The sequence below is a fragment of the Sinohyriopsis cumingii genome, chromosome 9 (genome assembly GCF_028554795.1).
Source record: "Sinohyriopsis cumingii isolate HCF-2022 chromosome 9, ASM2855479v2, whole genome shotgun sequence".
Classification (NCBI taxonomy): domain Eukaryota; kingdom Metazoa; phylum Mollusca; class Bivalvia; order Unionida; family Unionidae; genus Sinohyriopsis; species Sinohyriopsis cumingii.
In genome coordinates, this window is record NC_142969.1 from 109,941,243 (window position 1) to 109,962,723 (window position 21,481).

The window sequence follows — 21,481 nt, forward strand, 5'->3', positions numbered from 1 at the left end:
ACGATATAGCGACAATGGGACTTGGTGTTTAAAATGGGTGTTTGACTTATGGCGACAAGGGGAATTTAACATGGGTGGTGTTGTACATATATATACATATATACGTACATACATACATATAAATATTTTTGTTTTTGGCAAAGAAACAATAGATATCTTTTCTAGACATATGAGTGGCCATGAAAAGGGCCGTTTAACTTTCATCTATTTTTTCTCCTTCCCTCTTCTTCTCCACCGACATCTCATTTTTTCCAAGACATTTTTCGTCTTCTCCTCCTTCTTTTTCTCATCCTTCTCCTTCTCCATTTTCTCCTCTCGTTTCCTCTTCTCGTTTTCTTCTGCTGTCATCAATATTTCTTTATAACTTTTCGTCTGTTCTCTTTCCTTTCTGTCTTCCTTTTCCTCTTTTTCTTACTTTATCATTTTATCGTAATCTTTCCTTGGCCTTTCTTAAATTATTTATCTTCATGTTTACTCGGTGGGGGTTATAAGAACTGAACTCTAACCTGACCACCATCTTTTCCGCCATTCCTAATTCATCCACCACCTCTTGCAACTTCTGCATCTTGTCTAAGTTATTGCTCGCCATCATTGTTATTCAATGCTGAATGGCGCGAATGATGAAAGCTACGCTTTATATACCTGAAACACGGACGAGAAGGAAAACATCCCCTCTCATCAGCTACACATATCACATACCAAACAATCCACAGAGATTAGAGTTCTGACCTAAATATTTTTTTATACAAACCAAAATAATAATTCCAACAAAACCCACTATGCTTTCTACCATCATATGTTAGAGAAGGACAATTTTTATTTAAAAAACTCACCATCACCTATAGTCACACCAACAAAGGAGGCAGTGTTTATAGTCACTCTACTTCACATTTACATATAACAAACAATCATTAGTGTTGGAACAAGGGTTTTAGTAAGGTAAATACACACACATTATTAGCAAATTGACCAGTCTCTATTTCTAGCGATCTGGTTAGCCCTGAGAAGGCTGTTTTTTTAAACCTCCAAATGCACCTTTCAGTCTATTACACCTCTCAGGTCTTTCCCCACATAGACATTGCCTACTCTAATGCTGCTCCCAATTGACTATTGTTCTTGGGAGTGCGGAGGCAGCTTGGTTGGCTTCACTATCCCATTCCTCACTTCGAGGAATAGTGGAGACTTATCTCCATCTTATATTTCACACCTTCGGATGATGTGGCACCACCGGTTGCTCTCGTTGTCTCTGAGGCTCCACCTCTTGTCTTTGAATCTCCAACCTTTTGTCCCAGTTTTCAATCTGAGGACATATGTATTGGTTGTGGTAGTATTGGTGGTGGCTGACGGTGTCCTCATGGCAGGCTTGACTTCAGATGTTTGCGTCACGATAAAGTGAAGCAAGATTGTCCTTCTCTTTTCCTCTTCCTCTGCTTTCCTTTTCTTCTTCTTCTCCTCTTCTATCTTGGCTTCTTCCTGTATCGCCTACATAGCCCCAGCTCATCCAGCAAGCGATGAACATACACCCTGTGCATTTGGAATTCCAACAGTTTGGAAATTCTAGTCATTTTGGATGTTCACTAGTCAACGATGGGTAGTCAAACTAACGAACCCTACGTTTTATATACCTAAAGCACGCATGCGAAGGAAAACACCCCCTTACATAAAACCTAAAAATATTCACACTACGACAAAATTATGGACCGTGCGGACCTAAAAAAAAAACTCACGTTCACTTTTTCATACAAACACTCTTTATTACCATCATTACGTACAATCCTAAAACAAACACACACATACACACACACGCACACACACACACAGACACACACACACTATCTTACAAGCCAATGAAACGAAGGGTTTATAGACATACGTCTATCTCTTGACTTCCAATTACACTAACATACAAACACAAATGTAGATACATTTGGCAATGGAGTAGTATCTCTTTTCTACAGATTTTGAGGGTAGTCCTGAAAAGGGCTGTTTTGTTTTTTTAAGAGTTTTGGCAATTCCCCTTATCACCTAGGATTTCGTCTCCGTCTTGCTGCAGGCTTTCCCACGGGATGTGGTTTGCTTCTACGAAAGGAGAAGTAGAACTCCTTGGTGTCACACAGCAGTCGACAAATCTTCTTTCTGGCCCATGTTCTTGCTGTTGTACCTGCTGCTGAAGTCTGTACTTCACTGTCCACTCTTCTTGCTCCTTTTTAATTTCTTCTCTAAATATCTACGAGGTCTTGTGCCGCTCTTAGCATCCTGACATTTTCTATCTCTTCAGGCTTTTGCATCATGTTTTGCCTGAAACGATGTAAATGCACGTGGGCTTCGGTCAGCTTAGCTAGTTTTGAAGACACTTTTATCTACTGACGAGTCAACAATGAATAGCGAGACTGATGATGGTGAGATTGTATTAGTGTCGCATGCGCACATAGTGCATGCGCGATTAATAAAACTATTTAAACGTTGACAGTTTCAAAATACGACTTACCGACTGGCAAATACTGAAGATTTACAAATTCGTTGTGAACTTGATACGTGTTTTCATCTTCCAGCAAGTGTTGACCGTTAAAATAATACCCTACCAAGATGTGTACAGTATAGATGCTGAATGATGGCTTGCTTGCTGAATTGTTGAGACCTGAAAACCCACTGTCATGCATAGATTGTTGCACTAGTTCGTTCAGGATTTCGACGTGAAAAGTGTTTTGATTTGCAGTTATGTTTTTGATGTGGATGGCGTGAGGTAATTTAGCCATGAAACAGCACACGTATTGTGGTGAAACACATCCATGGAACTGTCATTGGATTCAAGTTAAGTGAAATTGCATAATTCCAGAGTTCTGCTGTCCGACGGGTCACTTGAAGTCAAAGGAGTGTCCAAAAGAGGATTGTTGTTGTGGTGGTGACTGTTGTGAGGGTGACTGACGTATGTTGCAAGGCTCCCGTTGTCACAGATAGAAGTTTTAGGGAAGAATTGGGTAAAAAGAACCGATGCAACTGCTCATTAAAATGGTCCACAATTATTTGTCTCCTTTTGCAAACTCAAATTGGCGATGGCAGCACCGATGTCACAATACACTACAAAGATTTGGCAGAAAAAGACAATTTGCGTTTTAGGGACACGTATTCCACACCACACCCACATGGGTTGTTTTTGTAGATCTTGCAGAGAAAAACTAGGAGAAGGTGTGGTCACTGTAGTTGTTGAGGCAACGCTGAAGGGCATGATGGTCACTTCATTTTAAAGTCAGTGACCTGCGAAGCGTCGATCCAAGATTCGAAACTGGAAGGATATCTTTTCCAATGCACTTCTTTGACATGTCGTTTTCCCACTTTACTTTTTCTTTGTTCAAGAATGCTTTCGGTGTCGTACACTTCTTGTGTTTGGTCACCCGTTGTAATTTGGGCAAATAGAACGTTCCTTTTAACACTTCCCTGTTCATGTCTTCCAATTTATAGACGCACTCATCCAGTGACAATACAAAATTCGGTGGTCTAGTTTGGTAAGTAACCTTTGTCGAAAGTGGTTTTCCCAATGTGCACCCAATGTCCCGTCGTCAACACTCCACCTTTCCTGGGGACAGCAGTAGTCGGGGACGTACCAAACAGACGCTAAAAGACGGTTACTTCGTTGTCGTTAGTCACTTTTTCGGGGGCACATCCGATGCTCCAATGGTAAGATTGATTGTACGCTATGACCACGTGCGGTAAGACATCGATGTACTTGACAGGTGTTGATACGTAAAATATTTCAACATGCGTTCTTTCAAGGTACATTGAAAATCTTCCACGATGTTTGATTTGGATTCGGGATTCTCGGTGGTGCAAAACGAATGTCTCATTTCTTCAATTATTTTTTGAAAGCTTGGTTCAGAAATTCGGTGTCTTCGTTAGTTTGCCATTACAAAGGGCGACGACCGTTTTGTTACAACACCAGTTTTAAGGCTTGCATTAACTCAGTGCTCGATTCGGAAGTCAAAGGCACGACCCAAGCAAATTTGGAAAAGACGTCGATGATACAAAACAAACGATTTTAGGTGGCATATTGAGAGACGGGGCTTAATCGGCTTGCGATACATAATCGATGCCCTCCACTCGTGTGCGGCTTCCGGAAAAGTTTTGTCGAATGGGTTTGTGAAAGGTGTTCGTGGCTTATTCTTGTAACCGTCTTTGCACTTAAGGTAAACGGGCGCTTTTCAGTCTGGTTTTGGCAGCACTTTGCCATTTCTGAACTGAATCGTAGTAAATGTTTGCTATCAAATTCTCAATCAGGGCTCTCTCTCTGCCTTCAATAAGTCACCCACTTTTCACTGATGCTACTCTGGCTGGGGTGAGTTGATGGTTCGGAAACGGTTTTATGTGTCCGACGTGCCACGGGAGTAGAGGTCAAGGGTAATGGGATGGTTTTTATCATGCTTTCTTTTTTCACTTATGCTTTCCCTTTTTTTCTTCTTCACTTCTGTCGAAGGAGGAGTGGACATCATCTTTTTTTGTTAGTTGTATGGGCTCTTTTCCATTCTGCCGTTACGTTCTTATCGTTATACATTCGTCCTACGACGATGGCACGGGATAAATACATCTTGTCTTGAGTGTTGTTAGGTTGTCCACCAATAACACTTTTTCGCGTTGTAAGGTCCCTTTGGAAGAGAAACGTGGGTTATGCACAGTGTCGCATTTCCATATGTGACGTGAAACTGTTCGTTGGATGACTGCACGTGTTGAATCTTGTCGATCATTTTGGAAGGTATCAATTCTGCTTGGCTTTTAAAATCAAACAGATGACTTCAAACTGTCGTCATAAATGGAAAGTTTCAAACGATCATCTTCTTTGGTTCTACATTGTCATTTTAGTGTGGCTAACAAGGAATCCCACAAATCAGTGATAAACCCATCTGTTTTCTGCAGCGGTACGTCGGACATGAAATCTTTACATTTCACATGTATATGTAGGCTGTAGTTCTAAATTTGATAGAGGAGCGTTTATCCGTCTCTCGAAGGTGGTAATACTTTTCCGGTGACACTGGCAGTGGACTTTGGTTTGGCGTAGACTCTCTGGGTCTGGATTCTGGCTCACTCATGTCATCTTCAAAATCGCTGCCAAGACTTTAGCTACTGCGATCGGTCACGTTTCTGCCTCTTACTGTCTTCTCCTTTCTTCACGGAATCGTGCGATTGTTTCATCTTGATTGCAAAATGTCAAATGATTCAATGTTAAATACCATGGTCCCCGAAATATAAATGTAAGATCAGCCTCTTCCCTAAATAAAGGTCAGTGTCTTCCCTCAGCGTATTCATTTTACTCCCAATTCTTCAAGAAAGATGGAAGAGCCAACAAAGGTCAAACTTCTGATTGGAGCTTTGCGAGGCGTCATACGAAGTTTTTCTTCATAGAAGCCGACATACTACTCCCCCACCTTTCGAGCCACATGCTATATCTGTCAGAGGAAAGGACATTGGGCCACAGAGTGTCCACAGCGTCAAAGCAAGGAAGGCGCCAAAAGAGACTAAGGTCAAGATACATGTTGTCATTTTCAAGAGAACGGATATATGTTTTCAGACTGCCCTAAGAAACAACAAGACCAGGAGGCAGTGAGGGGTTCTGAACAGGAGGAAGAAGTACCCTCCAAAAAGGAAGATCTCAGACCCGTCCAGAAAGAGAATGAGAGAAGACGAGAAACTAGTGAGGAAGAAGAGGGGGAGAATGACAAACCTTTGAGAATAAAGAAATTAAAAAAAGTAGAGGGTGAAAAGAAAAGAAGAAGCTAATGAACTATTTAAGTTGATGTGTTTTAAAATTTGATTGCAACTTTTATGAGAATAGATCAGAATGAAAATGTAAGAGTGTCTTGGTTTTGATTTTTATGATTATAAGAACCTATACTCACGCACTCGTACAGGTAAGTCATGAGGAAAAAGGTATTCGAGTTTTATTTGATTTTGACACACGTTGAGTAGTCTCTTTTCGAGAGGTGGATGGTCCTAAAAACTACCGTTTGGTGTTTGTTTTGTTGTGTTTTCTACTTTAAAAAAATCAGGAACGGAACGTAATGGTCTTTAACTGCCTTATCACTTCGCCACGGCCAAGGCCTACTTCTTGACCTGCTACTGTTGATGATTTGGTAGAAATCACTAGTGTTGGTATGTCAGGTGTAGTGGGAGTGTTATCAGGAGTGGCGTGTTTGGCCCGGGGAGATATTTTTCTCTTGGGTCGTATTAAAGAAGTCTGATACGTTTGTTTCAGACTCCTTAACTCTGCCAAAATAGCTAAGAGTACCATGTCAGTTTGATTTTAGCTGTCCGTCTCCCTTAGATCTTGTTTCTTCTCAGCTTTTTCTTCTTCCTGTTGTATTCTTCTTGCCTCTTCATCTTGCTATTTCTGTTGAATTAGAAAGGCTTGATCTGCTTCATTTTGCTGTGGCGATAATTTATCCAATTCTTCTTTCTGCCTCTTTTAACGTATATTTGATTTAATTTATATTTGATTTAATTTCTGGTTCACTTGATCTGATTGTTTGTGTGGTTGGAATCATATTATTTTCTTTACATGTCAATGTAATGTAATTTTGTTGACAAGGAATTTGATATTTTTCAGAAAATTCAGTTTGACCTGAATCTTTCCATAAATACCTAATAATAGAAACACATTTTTTCTATTTTTGACTAAGTGCCTGACCTTGATTGAGGGTCAAGTAAACAACGTTTATTCTGGAGTAAAGGGATTCGTTTTTATCAAGAACATACAGGGGCTACGTGATTTTATTATATATGTAAACATGATCACGTCATCCTCTATTTCGCAGTTAGGCATTTCCAAAATTGCGAAATACTTAGTATTAATAGTGACTGTGAGAGAGAGAGAGAGAGAGAGAGAGAGAGAGAGATCAGAGAGTCAAGGCTTTTTAACACTTGATGTCAAGTTGTTTTCGTCTGTTGTGACCAGTATTACATTTTTGAGTTTTTGAGTTATTTGTTAATTTTTCTTCAGAATATTTGGACTCTAAAAGATTAATTCGTTTTTCTGGAAATATTAATGTATTCATACAGAATTTTTAAACACGGACATTTCTTAAAAATTTATTTGGATTTCCAACACCGGGGGATTGATTATTGTGCTTCTACAAGGAACTGTCGACTTCAACACAGTACAAGTTACAGCACACGCCATACCATTTCATCTCGAACTTGGAATCATAAGAACATTTCAATATTAGGACTTTAAAAAAGTTATTCTTGGAATATTCTTGGATTATCTTTGGATTTGGTTCTGTAAACCGTAAGTTCATATATTTTCATGTTTACAGAATTTTTCCAAGGAAATAAATTATTTGTTATATTTTTCAAAGCTTGAGGTTTTCACTCTTTCTTATGTTAGTGTTTAGCCTAAAAACGTAACATAAGAATTGTGGGCTCGTCCGGGATAATTTTGAATTTTGACTAGAATAAATCAGAAAACATTTTTTTTTTAATTTGATTTTCCCTAGTTTTTGAAATATTTAGTGAAATCGGCAAGCTTTTTCTAAAATGTCATCAAAAGTATACATGCTTCTTTCAGATCCTACCCAGGAACATTTAGATCTTTGTAAAAAAAGATGAATTGATTCAACTTGCCAAAAATACGATATTTCCAACGTAACGAAACAAGAAATAAGAAATATTTTAGTTCAGTATTTGGTAGAAAAGAATGTGTTGAATAAAAGTTCTTTGGTTTCGATCAGTATGTCTGTATCAGACTTTGACATAAAGTTGAAGTAATTAGAATTATAATACAATATGGAATTGGGGTTGAGGAAGCCGCAGCTTCAGAAAGAAGAGAGAAACAAATGTAATTACAAGCGGAAGAAAAAGAAAAAGAAAGACAAATGTTATTACGAAAAGAACAAATAAAGCTACAATTTGAGAAAGAGGAGAGAGAGAGAGAGTGAGGAAAGAGAGAAAGATAATCAAATGCATTTACAAGCTGAGGAAAAAGAGAAATAAATGAAATGCAGTTACAAAAAGAACAAATGCATTTACAAAAGGAAGAAAGAGAGAAAGAGAGAGATGCAAATGCAAATGCAAAGTGAGAATGAAGAAAGGGAATATCAATTTAGAATGAAAGAGATGGAACTAGCAAGTGAAAAGCACATTAATACCTCAAATACAAATTTAAGTTTTGATCTTGCAAAGAATATTATTTTAGTGCCTCCATTCAGAGAAAAAGAAGACAAATAATTTCCTTATTTTGAAAAAGTTGCTGAAAATGTTATATGGCCAAGGGAGCATTGGACTCAGTTATTACAATGTGTATTCACTGGTAAAGGTAGTGATATTTACCGTTCACTGTCAGTTCAACAAAGTGGTGGCTATGATACGGTCAAAGAATGCATCTTAAGCGGTTATGAGTTAGTCCCTGAAGCTTATCGGCAAAAATTCAGAACTATAGAAAAGAGGCTGGACAAACTCATATCGAATTCGCCAGAGAAACAGAACAGTTATTTGATAGATGGTGCTTAGCCAAGAAAGTTGAACGAGATTATGAAAGTCTCAAACAACTTGTAGTACTTGAAGATTTTAAAAACTGTGTCCATAATGACATTAGGTCTTATCTTTGTGAGCATCAGATTGAAACCTTGGAAAATGGTGCTTGAGCTGATGATCTTCTTTAACTCATAAAGTTTCTCTTGTAAATATAACTTCTACTCAACATTCTTCTGGAAGAAAAGTATTTCAGCCTAATACAAGCCCTTCTAAATCTTAAAATGGCACAACTTCTAAAAATCAAGCTTCTGATCAGCTTGATTCAAGATCCTTGTCTCTTCCTACGTGTACCTATTGCAAGAAGAAAAGGACACGTTATTTCTGATTGCTACAAATTGAAAAATAGGCATCATAATCAAGACAGACTTATTCCAAATGCTCTTATTTCTAAGAGGTCAAGGTCACGGTCATGTATTTAAAGCAGTACATTTGCTGGGTATAATAAACCACAGTCTGATTTTATTATGAAGGATTCTGAACCATTCATATCGAAGGGTTCTATATCACTCTTGAGTGATTCGGCCAATCCTATCCCTATTAATATTTTAAGGGACACAGGAGCTTCTCAGAGTCTTGTATTGTCAGGTACTTTGACTTTTTCTGAGAAGTCTTCTTCTAATGAGAGTGTTCTTATTCAGGGAGTAGAGTGCGGCTCTGTAAATGTTCCTCTCTATTGTGTAAACTTGTCATCAGACTTACTCTCAGGACCAGTGACAGTCGGAACAGTCTCTGTTTTACCCATTGAGGGCTTTCATTTATTACTAGGCAACGACCTAGCTGGAAACAAGGTTGTGGTTAATCCACTTATAACTGACAAGCCTTGCTTGGATCCAAAAGTCGATCCAATTGGAAAAGAATTCACTGATTTATTCACAGCATGTGCAGTTGCCAGAGCTATGGCAAATAAAGCTCTTGAGAATGATGTAGAATAGGTAGGTATTCCTTTAGCTGAAACATGTATTGTCAGGCTCTTGACGAGGTCACTTTCAGTCCTTGTTTGGGTCATTCAGAAAGTATTGATCACAGTGATCCTCTTTTAACGACTCATTCTCTTTATTCTAATCAGGGTGACAAACGACAATCCCATGTCGTTGAACAGGAAAAAGATCATGAGATCTCCTGTCAGTTTCAAAGGGCCATTAGAGAAACTGAAACTATTGAAGCTCCTGTCTGTTATTTCATTGAAAATGAAATTCTTATGAGAAAATGGAGACAACCCGATGACGAATGGTCAGTGAACTATCAAATTGTAGTTCCACAACCTTACAGACAGGAAATACTTAGTCTGGCCCATGAAACTCCATTGGCTGGTTAGTTAGGGATCAATGAAAACTTATCACAAGATCTTGACTCACTTCTACTGGCCAAAAATCAAAAGTGATGTTGGTAAATACTGTAGATCTTGTCATACTTGTCAAATGGTAGGACAACGGAATCAGAAAGTACCTAAGGCTTATCTACAACCTATTCCTGCCTTTGACGAACCATTCAGTAGAATTATGGTATATTGTGTTGGTCCCTTATCTAAGACCAAGTCAGGTAACCAATACCAGTTGACCATTATATGTGCGTGAACAAGGTTTCCAGAGGCAATTCCTTTGAGGAATATTAGAACTTTGATAAAGTTGTTTTACTCAATTCCCAAATCTGTCCAATCAGGTCAGTGATCACATTTTAGGTCTGGAACTTTCCAGTCTATTGTGCTTGAATTTGGCATTCAGCAATGCAAGTCAAAAGTGAAATTGCGGTTTGATAGAACAATAATAGACAGAACTTTTGAGTTTGGTAATAATGAAATTCTGTCTCTCTTGCTTATTCTTCAAATATTTCTTCAGATTAGATATTACGGCCCTTATAAAGTTACGACGAAAATGAATGAGTTTAATTATAATATTAATCCTCCTGAGATCTAAATAAATTTTAGGAGTACTAGCATATTGAAAGAGATAGCCAAGGAACTGCAGACCTCAACACTACAGGTTGCAGCATACGTCATCGTCTTCCATCTTGGATTCTTCGTCGGGACTCGAACTTGACATCATTAGAACATTTTGCTATCAGGACTTCAAAAAAAAAATTCGTGGATTATTCTTGGATTATTTTTGGATTTGAATCTTAAAACCGTAAGTTCATATCATTTTCATTTTTACATAATTTGTCCAGGAAAATAAATTATTGTATTTTTCAAAGCTTTTATTTTCACTCTTTCTTGTGTTACTGATTATTCGAGCCTAAACATATAACATAAGAGAAGGAGCATGTGTGTGTGTGTGTGTGTGTGTGTGTGTGTGTGTGTGTGTGTGTGTGATTAAGCAAGGTTCATTTTATAGAAAGGGATGGGCCATTGTGATTTGCAAATACTCTTCAACTAAAACCACCCTCTATTATTAATCGTTCTTTTGCTAGGAAACTTTGGGACCCGATGTCCGGTGTTGACAACCAATAATATGGTAAGATAAAGATAATGCAAAATATAAATCCATAAATATCATACCCTTGCTCGTGCTTACTTCTGATAAGCTTCTCTCGGCCTCCATGTTGTTAGGCCTTGGATTTCGTTGACCGAAAAAATACATTTGGATCTGCTTTTGGCGGGCGTCATATTTTGCTCTGACTACCAAATGATTGGTTGATTTTTATTGATGCCGATAAAATACATTCTGCAATTCACAATTCTGATCTACTGGTAGTTTGCTAGCTGATCTTTAAAAAATGCATTAGATCTTGAGCTCAAAACACAAAATATGCTATTGGACACAAAATATGCTGGGGCCCCGAGTGGCCGAGTGGTCTAAAGCGCTCTACGTTACGGATCACTGCCATCTCACCTCTGTCTGCATGGGTTCGAGTCTCAGATTCAGCCAATGTGGGTATGTGAGAAAGCTTGCCAGTAGCTTCTCGTGGGTCGGTGGTTCTTTCCGGGGTTTTCCTGGGTTTTCCTCCACCATTAATACTGGCCGCCATGTATAGCCTATCTTGTGCTGAAAAATGGCGTCAAACCCTACAACAACAACAACAACAAAATGTGCTATTGGACACAAAATAACCTGATTGTAAGTAGCTGAATAATATCTGAATAGATGATATCTAAATAAACCTTGTACGGAATAAAGCTAATCTGGCGGATCCTTCATTTAGCAATTTGCGATTTCCTTGTGCGCAAACGTGTCGTCTTTAACACACTGACAAACAGGATTTCCATGCCTTATTCAAAAATTGATTTATGAAAAACCTGCTGTAAACATGGAACCTGAAAAGTACCTTTGCTTACATCATTCAAGTTTGTAATATATGCAAGAGTACGGGATCATCTACTTGTACTGAAAACGCTTTTGCAATATTCAAATAGAAAATCAATATTTGAATATTTTTTTTTATTCACCTTGCGAATTTGGAGACAGGTTCCATATGAAGAAAACAATATCGATTCAACCTCAAACATGAAAAATCACCTCAAATACAGTTCAGAAGGTAAAAATTCTCAATGATGACATTGTTATGCATTGCCATTGAAGAGCTCTTTTAGAACTGGAGTTGTCATATCAACAGCCATCAAAACCTATATGCATTAAGGTATCCATATTTAATTCAGGTATAATTGTCTGCATTTGCGTATCATTTTCCAGGTGAACAATTTTTTTGTCTCTGAGAATATTGTTGAGATAATCCCGACTTCAACTGAAGCTGTTTAGAGTTACTGTTCGTTACATTTACAGTACAGCAGGTTTGGTCACACTGGGTTACAAAGAGGAAAAATGACGTCTGTTTCACTCTGATATTTAGCTAATTATATTTAGATGAATCAGTTTAGTGTTTCAATATCGCTTCGCATGTAGCGATGTGGAGTGGGGGTATGGGTGTTACTCAACACAATAGTGTTTATGATTTGGATATTTAACGTAGTTTTATTTTTCAGTCAAATCAGTAGTTAGTGGGGGCCTTTGGGTGACAATGGTTGTGAATGTGTGGTTTGGATTTTTTTAACGTAGCTTTAATAATTTTTCAGTCGTATCGCTACGATATCTGCAGTGTGACAGTTTATAGTGATGTCTAGCACTGGGGCATCATGCCACAGACATGTTTCATGATGTCCTACCCAGTCACGTTATCTTGACACCAGGCCAACCAATCCTAACACTAACCTCTTAATGCTGTGCGCCTAGCGAGGCAGCTGTTAGTACCATTTTTGTAAGTCTTTGGCAGACGCTCTAACTACTAGGCCACAAATTGACGCGGTCCAAACCCTAAAACAGATTATATGTGTCCCTGCAAATTCATTTCACCCTATAAATAGTTTTCACCCTATAAACCCCATCACGTCACGCATATTCAATTCCACTTGACACCCAGGTGTGATTCCCATGTTAAATTCCTGTTCTCGCCAAAGGGCCGCGGCACATTTTTAACATGGAAGTCCCATTGTCGCCCAATCGCCCCCACTAACTACTCATATTGCTACGATGCTTGCAGCGTGGCAGCTTATAGTAATGTCTAGCATTGGGGCTTCGTGTCGCATGCATGTAGCATCATGTCGAACCCAGACATATATCATGAATCAAGGCCGACCAGTCCTGGCACTAACCTCTTAAGAAAGGCAACTGCTAATACCATTTTATAAGTTTGGTATGACTACGGCCGGCGGGGTTCCAACCGGCGACCTCACCGCATCCAAGGCGGACGCTCTAAACACATACGATGCCTGAGCGGTTCCTTAAAAAACAGTAGAAGCCGACAAAAAATATCTTTTTTTATACCTTAGACAAATATTCGACTTCTATCCTAATGCTAATCTTCAAACATAAAAATTGGTTAAACATTCCTTTCAGCTCTAACATTGTGCACGTATCCTTTTCCTAAAGTAAAGAGAGTGACTTCGTCCTTAACTGTGGTAAGGCCCGCGGCTCTGGATCTAGCGGACTAGATATCTAATTTGCCGATGCTTGAATCGACTACCCTAGCCTCTATCTAACAAGCTAGCTGACTCTAATCCATTGGGGTCGGCTGTTAGATTCATTAGGATGTTATAAAACAAAATAGCGTTTAAGCTTTACCGCCTTGCCCCTTGGCATTTTATGATCGGCTTATACGCAAGAACGTTGTACGTCATTATAAATGGAATGCAGTCATGCAGCTCATCATGTCATGCTTAGAAAATATACAAAAGAGTAAGATCAGTACTTTCTGCAAAGATGTATTTCTATTTACGCGTATCATGATAAGAGATGTATTCGTATTTACGCGTATCATGATAAGAGATGTATTCGTATTTACGCGTATCATGATAAGAGAAAACAGACAAGCAGCTACTATTTTTAAAAATAACGGGGAGAGTGACATTTAGCAAAGACATAACAAATAAAACGTTCAACTGATCAAGCTTAAATTCTCTACATATTGAACAGAACGATATCAATCAATCCAACCATCCATCCGTCCGTCAATCCGTCCATCCATCCATACATATATGCATATATGCATCCATGCATGCATACATACATGCAAGCACGCACGCACGCACGCACCCCCCACATACATACATACATACATACATACATACAAACATGCATCCATGCATACACACACATACATACATACATACATACATACATACATACATACATACATACATACATACATACATACATACATGCATTCGGAATCAGCCAATGTGGTTATGTGAGAAAGCTCGCCAGTAGCTTCTCGAGGGTCGGTGGTCCTTTCTGGGAATTTCCCGGGTTCTTCATCCACCATTAATACTGGACGCCATGTATAGCCTATCGTGTGCTGAAAAATGGTGTTAAACCCTACAACAACAACGACATACATACATACATACATACATACATACATACATACATACATGCATACGTACGTACGTACATACATGCTTTCGGAATCGGCCAATGTGGTTATGTGAGAAAGCTTGCCAGTAGCTTCTCGAGGGTAGGTGGTTCTTTCTGGGGATTTCCCGGGTTCTTCCTCCACCATTAATACTGGCCGCCATGTATAGCCTATCGTGTGCTGAAAAATGGCTTTAAACCCTACCACAACAACGACAACATACATACATACATACATACACGCACGCACGCACACAAACACACACACGTACATACATACATACATACATACATACATACATACATACATACATACATACATACATACATACATACATACATGCATGCATGCATGCATACATACATACAGACAGACAGACAGATATACAACACAGTATTTTAAGCAATGTTTAAGTATGGGACATTTGCATCATTTCTGATAAACACTTTTATTTACTTCTGTTGGGAGGGGGATGCGGTCTTTTATATTAAAATATTTTAATATTTTATTTATTGTTGTCATGTCAATTAATTGATCATTAAATATAGATTTCATCTAGTTTATTGACCCTGTACTGAGCAAATATGAGATTATTTAAAATCCAACCAACCAATATAAAAAAGAAAATATAATTCCGTTTTTTATTGCAGACAATAAGTATTACTACTTAATTCCTCAGATTTGTTCTTACAAATTAATCTTAAAAGAAATTAGATGTCGGTTTCTATTTGTAGCAGTTATCCCATACATCCCAGTCCCCACCCTCACCCACCCCGTCCAAACCATGACACCTACCAATAATGTATGTAAGATATTTACGCGCAAGAAGTCAACCTTGAAAACTGAAGTCAAAGACAGTAAAGAGCATTACCCATGTTCCCATACCTCTGTCTGAATCGCAGGTTCACCATAGTTATATTTTTGTATGTAAACCTAGGCTGAGAAGTGAGTGACAACTTGAAATGAAAGCTCAAAGATTCGGACAGCAAAGGCAACATAAAACTGATTCATCATTCAAGCTTACATTGGCACTATACAACCTATATCACGTGTTCAATAAAGTATTATCGAGCCAAAAAGACTTAGCCTATGAAAACTGAATCCAAATAAAGATTGTATGCCTCTCTAGGTGGTGGTGGGGGTGGCACTGAGTTGGGTGGGTGAGTGAGAGGGACTGAACCACCAAAACATCTCAAAGCAAAGTCTAATCCGGTATTCTGGCCAGCCCTCAGCAACCTCTTATATCCTTCAGCGTGAATCAACAAATACGTTTAATAAGTGCAGGTCAATGACCTGCATATGCTAATTTCTGTATTCCTAAACCTGTGTCCACATATCAAGCCGACCAGATTTGCATTCATTGGTGAAAACAGCGTGTTGTCTTAAATGGCAGTAGAACTGGTCACACGGGGTTTTCTCTGTCCGCTCTCAGTTGTCGTTGGCTTTACTTGACGGAAAGGTCAAAACTGAGACAAGGTAGGTACTGTCCATCTCTTTTGGTGGATAGGAGGAAAGGTAGGTCTGATATTATTTTTTATTTTGTACTAACTGGTTGCCCTTATGTGTATCATGCCAATATATGTGTGTATCAGTGTTCACACGTATCAATAGTAGTGCAAACACCGAACTCGTTGGTCCCAAAATATAGAGATTAAATCAAAATGTGTGTCCCACAAATGTACCAGACGCACTTGTTTCTCTAACACCACACAAAATGGTCAGTCACTGTGAATAAAGGTAACATCGAAGAAAGCTAATATATATATATCATGCTTTTTAACAATGCACATAACATTACCTTATATCTGATGAAGAGTGCACCAAAAGTCATGTGAACTTGATCCAATTCCAACATCACTGCTGCTTGAGTGCTTAGATCCAGTATTGCCTTCACTAACTGATGTTATTAATACCTCTCTCTCATATGGGGAATTCCCATCATTTTCAAAACTGTTATTGTAAAGCCTCTGGTGAAGAAACCAACACTAGAACATAACGATTTAAAGAACTACCGCCCAGTTTCTAATCTCCCATTCATATAAAAAATCTTAGAAAAGTTGCTCTATCCCAGCTTGCATCTCATCTGAATTCAAACAGTCTTTTTAGCAATGTACAATCTGCATATCGCCCTTGCCACAGTACTGAAACTGCTCTTCTTAAAGTAGCTAATGACATTCTCTCTGCGTTGGATAGCGGAAAGATTACAGTCCTCACCCTCCTTGATTTGTCTGCAGCATTTGACACAATAGACCATGATATATTACTTCACCGTCTCCAGCATGTATTTGGCATTCATGATACAGCCTTACTGTGGTTCAAGTCCTACTTGGTCAACAGGACACAAATTGTATCTGCAAATGGAATACACTCCAGCCCAGTTGAGCTATGCTGTGGTGTTCCGCAGGGGTCTGATCTTTGACCTGTTCTCTTCATTCTATACACTCAGTCGCTCTCAAGTGTCATAGATCATCATCCAGTGTCTCACCAATTGTACGCTGATGACATCCAAATATGCAAATCTAGCCACCCAACTGAAGTTGATACTATCATCCAAGGTGTAGAGATGTGCTTTTCAGATGTGAAATCATGGATGACATGTAACAAGCTGCAGATGAATGATGATAAAACTAAGGCCATTCTGATCACAACACAAAGACTTTCTCATTCACATCCTTTACCTCAAATAATAAATATCAGCAACACCAACATTAAATTCAAACAATCAGATGAAACCTAGGTGTTACTCTGGACAGTACTCTCACATTGAACCAACATGTCATGAACATATGCAAGGCTGCATATCTTGAGCTGAGACGCATCAGCTCCATTCGCAATTATCAAATATGCCACTAAAACACTTGTGTGTTCATTAGGACTTTCAAGACTGGACTATTGTAACTCAATTCTGCTTGGTTCATCTCAATATCTGCTCCAGAAACTTCAACAAGTTCAAAACACAGCTGCTCGGATCATACTTAGAGTACCACGATCAGAGCACACTTCCCGCTTCTCTGTATCCTACACTGGCTATCCATTCAATCCAGAATCCAACACAAAATTTGTTCTCTGTACTACATTTCACTGTCAGACTCTAGTCCAACATACCTATCAGACCTCACCCATGTGTATACACAAGCAAGATACTTACGCTCCACTGAACCTAGACACAAAGACACAGTGATCCCATTCAAGAGCGCTCTCAAAACTCACATATTTCGACTGCAAGAACAAACTTCAAGACCTAATAATGTTTCCTACCTTAAATATTCTTAGCATGTTTTTTTTATGTTTTCTAATTTCATGGTGTTTGTTTTTGTAATCATATTATTATATGTTTTTTTTATCTTATATGTGTTGTCTAATGTTGTAAAGTGCTTAGCGCTTCTAAAGATTGGGCGCTATACAAAGTCCTCATTATTATTATTATTATTATTATCTAAGATAATAATTAGTATGTAATTAGTTACCTTGTACAAATATATCGATCCTTTATTTACTACTTTTAGTTCCACCCTCTATTAATTCAACAGTTGATTTAGCTCTCTAATCTGTTAATTTCCTTCATTGTAGAAAAAATATAGTTTTGGTTAGTTTTACGCAATCTTTACATTTATGTTTAAGTGCATTTCGTTTTTTCTATTTCCTTCAACAGCTTCACCCTGTGTATTTGTAACATTGCACTACTGTTGGCAACATTAAATCCCTCCTTTTATTTAATTAGCTAAATTTCAATTACTAAAAGATTAGAAGATGACTGTGAAAACCTTATCGACAATACATATATATATATATATATATATATATATATATATATATATATATATATATATATATATATATATATATATATATATATGCAATCAATGAAACTTGAATTGTCTTTTAATTTCTGGCGTGAAGTCTCTTTCCATATCAAATAATGTTTTGTTAATTTTGTTGTATTTCTTTGCAATCGGAGGTTTTATACATGCGTTAAACGTGTTTGTTTTGTTGCAATGAGCAGCAGAGGGGGCGAATCCGACATTTTGTCCAATCGTCATTTGGCTTAATTGTTACTTTCTGCACTCAGCGGATCCGGTGTCGTCAGCGCCTGGTAAAAAAAAAACGACGTCGTCGTCGGGGGATCGTCCAATCGTCATTTGGTTTAATTAACACCTTCTGCGCGCCGATCCCCAGCGTCGTCAGCGTCCGGTAAATACATCGACGACCGCGTCGATGTCATCGCCCCCTCTGCTGCTATGATCTTACAAACAGAGTGATCACTAACTCCTCCTCTTGTAGATCAATTAGGTTATTTGACTGATCGGTAAGTCTGAAATTAATTCTCGTTAAAAACCGATTATGGCATCGCATATAGACCGGATTAATCGGACTCTCAACGATTAAAAATCCCGGAGGAGCTGTTGGTGAAAATGAATAAAGGATATACCCCTGTTGAGCCTGATTTGATTGCTTGGTATCCACCTGGTAACTCCCTTCGATAACATCACACACTAGATTGATTGCTATCACCGATGCGATATTTAAGTTGTACGGGGCAATATGCCTACCATCATCTCCGTTATCGTGTCTGAGGATATAAGTTGATGGATTGAGAAAATCATTAAGAGACTTTCTTAGTTCTGGCGCGTTGTATCCTGGAAACCTGAAATCGGGTAAATCGGCTTCTGTGATATTATACTCGGTTAGGAATTTTTGTTTATTATCATCGCTGCTATCGGATATTGTTTTAACGATTCGTTCATTGATATATTCCATGTCTGATATAAGTTGATTTAACACCTCAACGTGTTTTCGTGCTTTTGTTTTCCGTAGCTGTTCTAGTTGTGATTGGCAAATACGATTAATCTCGATAAAAAAATTATTGATATCATTTAAACTAACTGTGGCCGCGGCGGACAATTTAGGAGTTTCCTTATACGGAAATATCCATTGCATGGTATTCCTGTCTTGAAATATAAACCTACTGGGTAATAACGCGCCTTTTATAATAGGCAAATCAATTCGATAATTGGGATTAATCTCATGATACGATTGCTCATTCGTGTGCAAGTCCGCGGAGATTTCATGAGGTGGATTCTCAGGCCATCCTAGTATGGTTCTTATTGAACTGTTATAGATATCAACCATATACCCTGGTGTGCTTATTTCAATCGTCGACGATAACGTCGGTTCATGAACCGTAATAGCTATTTTTGATTCCTTTCCTGTGATCGATTTTATCCTGCGCTGAAATTCTTTACTGATTTGTTCTATTTGGTATGACCCAGTTGGTATTGTAACCTCCTTCCAGTCTGGGGTCCCATCGGGTTTATTTGTCCATGCAAAAACAAGCGAGTTATTAGGTTGTTGTCCGTCAAATGCGTCCGCTCGGATATTAGGCCAACTGTGATATATTCGCAATTTTGCCAGCGCTATTTCCTTCACTGGAACCGGTGATGGGAAGTTCACACTGAATTCGGGTTTCGTTGACGTTATTGATATCATATTTGTTTGTACCGGAGTGGTATTCTCCGCGATCCGCTGAAGTAATTGAAACCCTTCGGGGTTCAGCGACATTATTATTATTCGTTGTTTTTAGTGTCTAATTTCAACAACCAGAGCCCATTGAAGTGGTTCCGGCTTCCAGTTGAAAATCCTCGATTTTTGACATCGCGGAGCTATACAACTGGACCATCGTGGAGAATTCAACATCGGATATGAACAAATTATCAATCGACAACGAGATCAACCCGGATAATTTCGAGTACGCGTCGGATACTATTTGATGTTTTACTGTATACTCGTTGAGTTTTTTCTGAAAACACGATGATATCTTCCTAGTGATTGCGTTGGCAACTCCAGCAACTGTTGTCATTGCGGAGATAGCGATTGGAACAGCGATCGGGGCTATCGTGGTCACCGTGGATAAAATAACACCGGTACCGGCTACTATACCCGACACCGAGTACACGACCGCGTCGATGGCGGTTATTTTTCGGCGGTATTTTTTTATTTTTGCACGGTATTGTTCGGAAAGCGTTTTCAAATTCGCGGAGAATTCTTTTGCGGTATCGAATCGATATTGATGTGACGTCGGTGATACCTCTGATTCAATTACCCTGGTGGTCATTTTTATTTTAAAAGAGCTAGTGTTTTTAATTACTTAGACCCGCTACAAATTCCACATACCATGTGATGTTTGCCCCGGCTAGATTTCCATCAACGGCATAAATTGTAAACATTCAGTTGCGCCATTGTTTATAATTGTTGATATTGTATTGTTAAACCCGGATGAACTCGACGATAATATATTAAACTGCATCATTGAAACCAGTGTCAATCGATAAATGCCCTTAACAGTTGCGGTAATATTTACTGTATTCTGTGTAGGAGTCCAAGCGAATGATCCATGCCGAATCGTGTATACTGTGTTGATGGTGTACTCATGAGGGATTTTTATTTTTTCGAATAGCTCTACTACTCTCGGTAGTCCGTCTTTAATCATTTCAACATCAGTTCTGATTATTTCTATTCTCCGCCAATTCGCGTCTATATTATTCTTGTTCGCTGCAACATTAGTTTTGATTGTTTCTATTTCCCGTGTATTCTCGGTCATACTTTTTTTGTTCGCTGCAACATCAAGTTTGATTGTTCCTATTTCATATGTATGCATGTCTATACCTTTTTTGTTCGCTGCAACATCAGTTTTGATTATTCCTATTCCCCGCCAATACGCGTCTATATTCCCTTTGTTCGCTTCAATATCAGTTTTGATTGTTCCTATTTCCTGTGTATGCGCGTCTACACCCTTTTTGTTCGCTTCAATATTAGTTTTGATTGTTATTATGTCCTGTGTATGCGCGCTCATATTATTTATGATCGTTGTAACATCAGTTTTGATTGTTTCTATTTTCCGTCCATGCGAGTCTACATTATTTATGATCGTTGCAACATTAGCGCCGATTATTCCTATTTCCCGTTCATGCACGTCTATATTCTCTTTGTTCGCTGCAACATCAGTTTTGATTGTTCTTATTTCCTGTCCATACGCAGTGATATCATTTATAGTTATTGTAATCTCATCCGGTTTGACATTTTTTTTACCAAGGAATTTATCAACGGCGCTATCAACCCTGTTAAA

At 38.5% G+C, this 21,481-nt stretch overlaps 1 protein-coding gene across 1 annotated transcript in view; it reads left to right on the forward strand.

The window, feature by feature from the left end:
* Window positions 1-15,765: 15,765 nt before the first annotated feature.
* The window catches only part of LOC149792462 (diamine oxidase [copper-containing]-like), a 45,424-nt gene continuing 39,708 nt past the window's right edge, over window positions 15,766-21,481 (forward strand). Inside the window, exon 1 of the mRNA XM_089969394.1 lies at window positions 15,766-15,834. The gene's annotated coding sequence lies outside the window, so the exon portion shown is untranslated. The remainder of the gene's footprint in view (window positions 15,835-21,481) is intronic.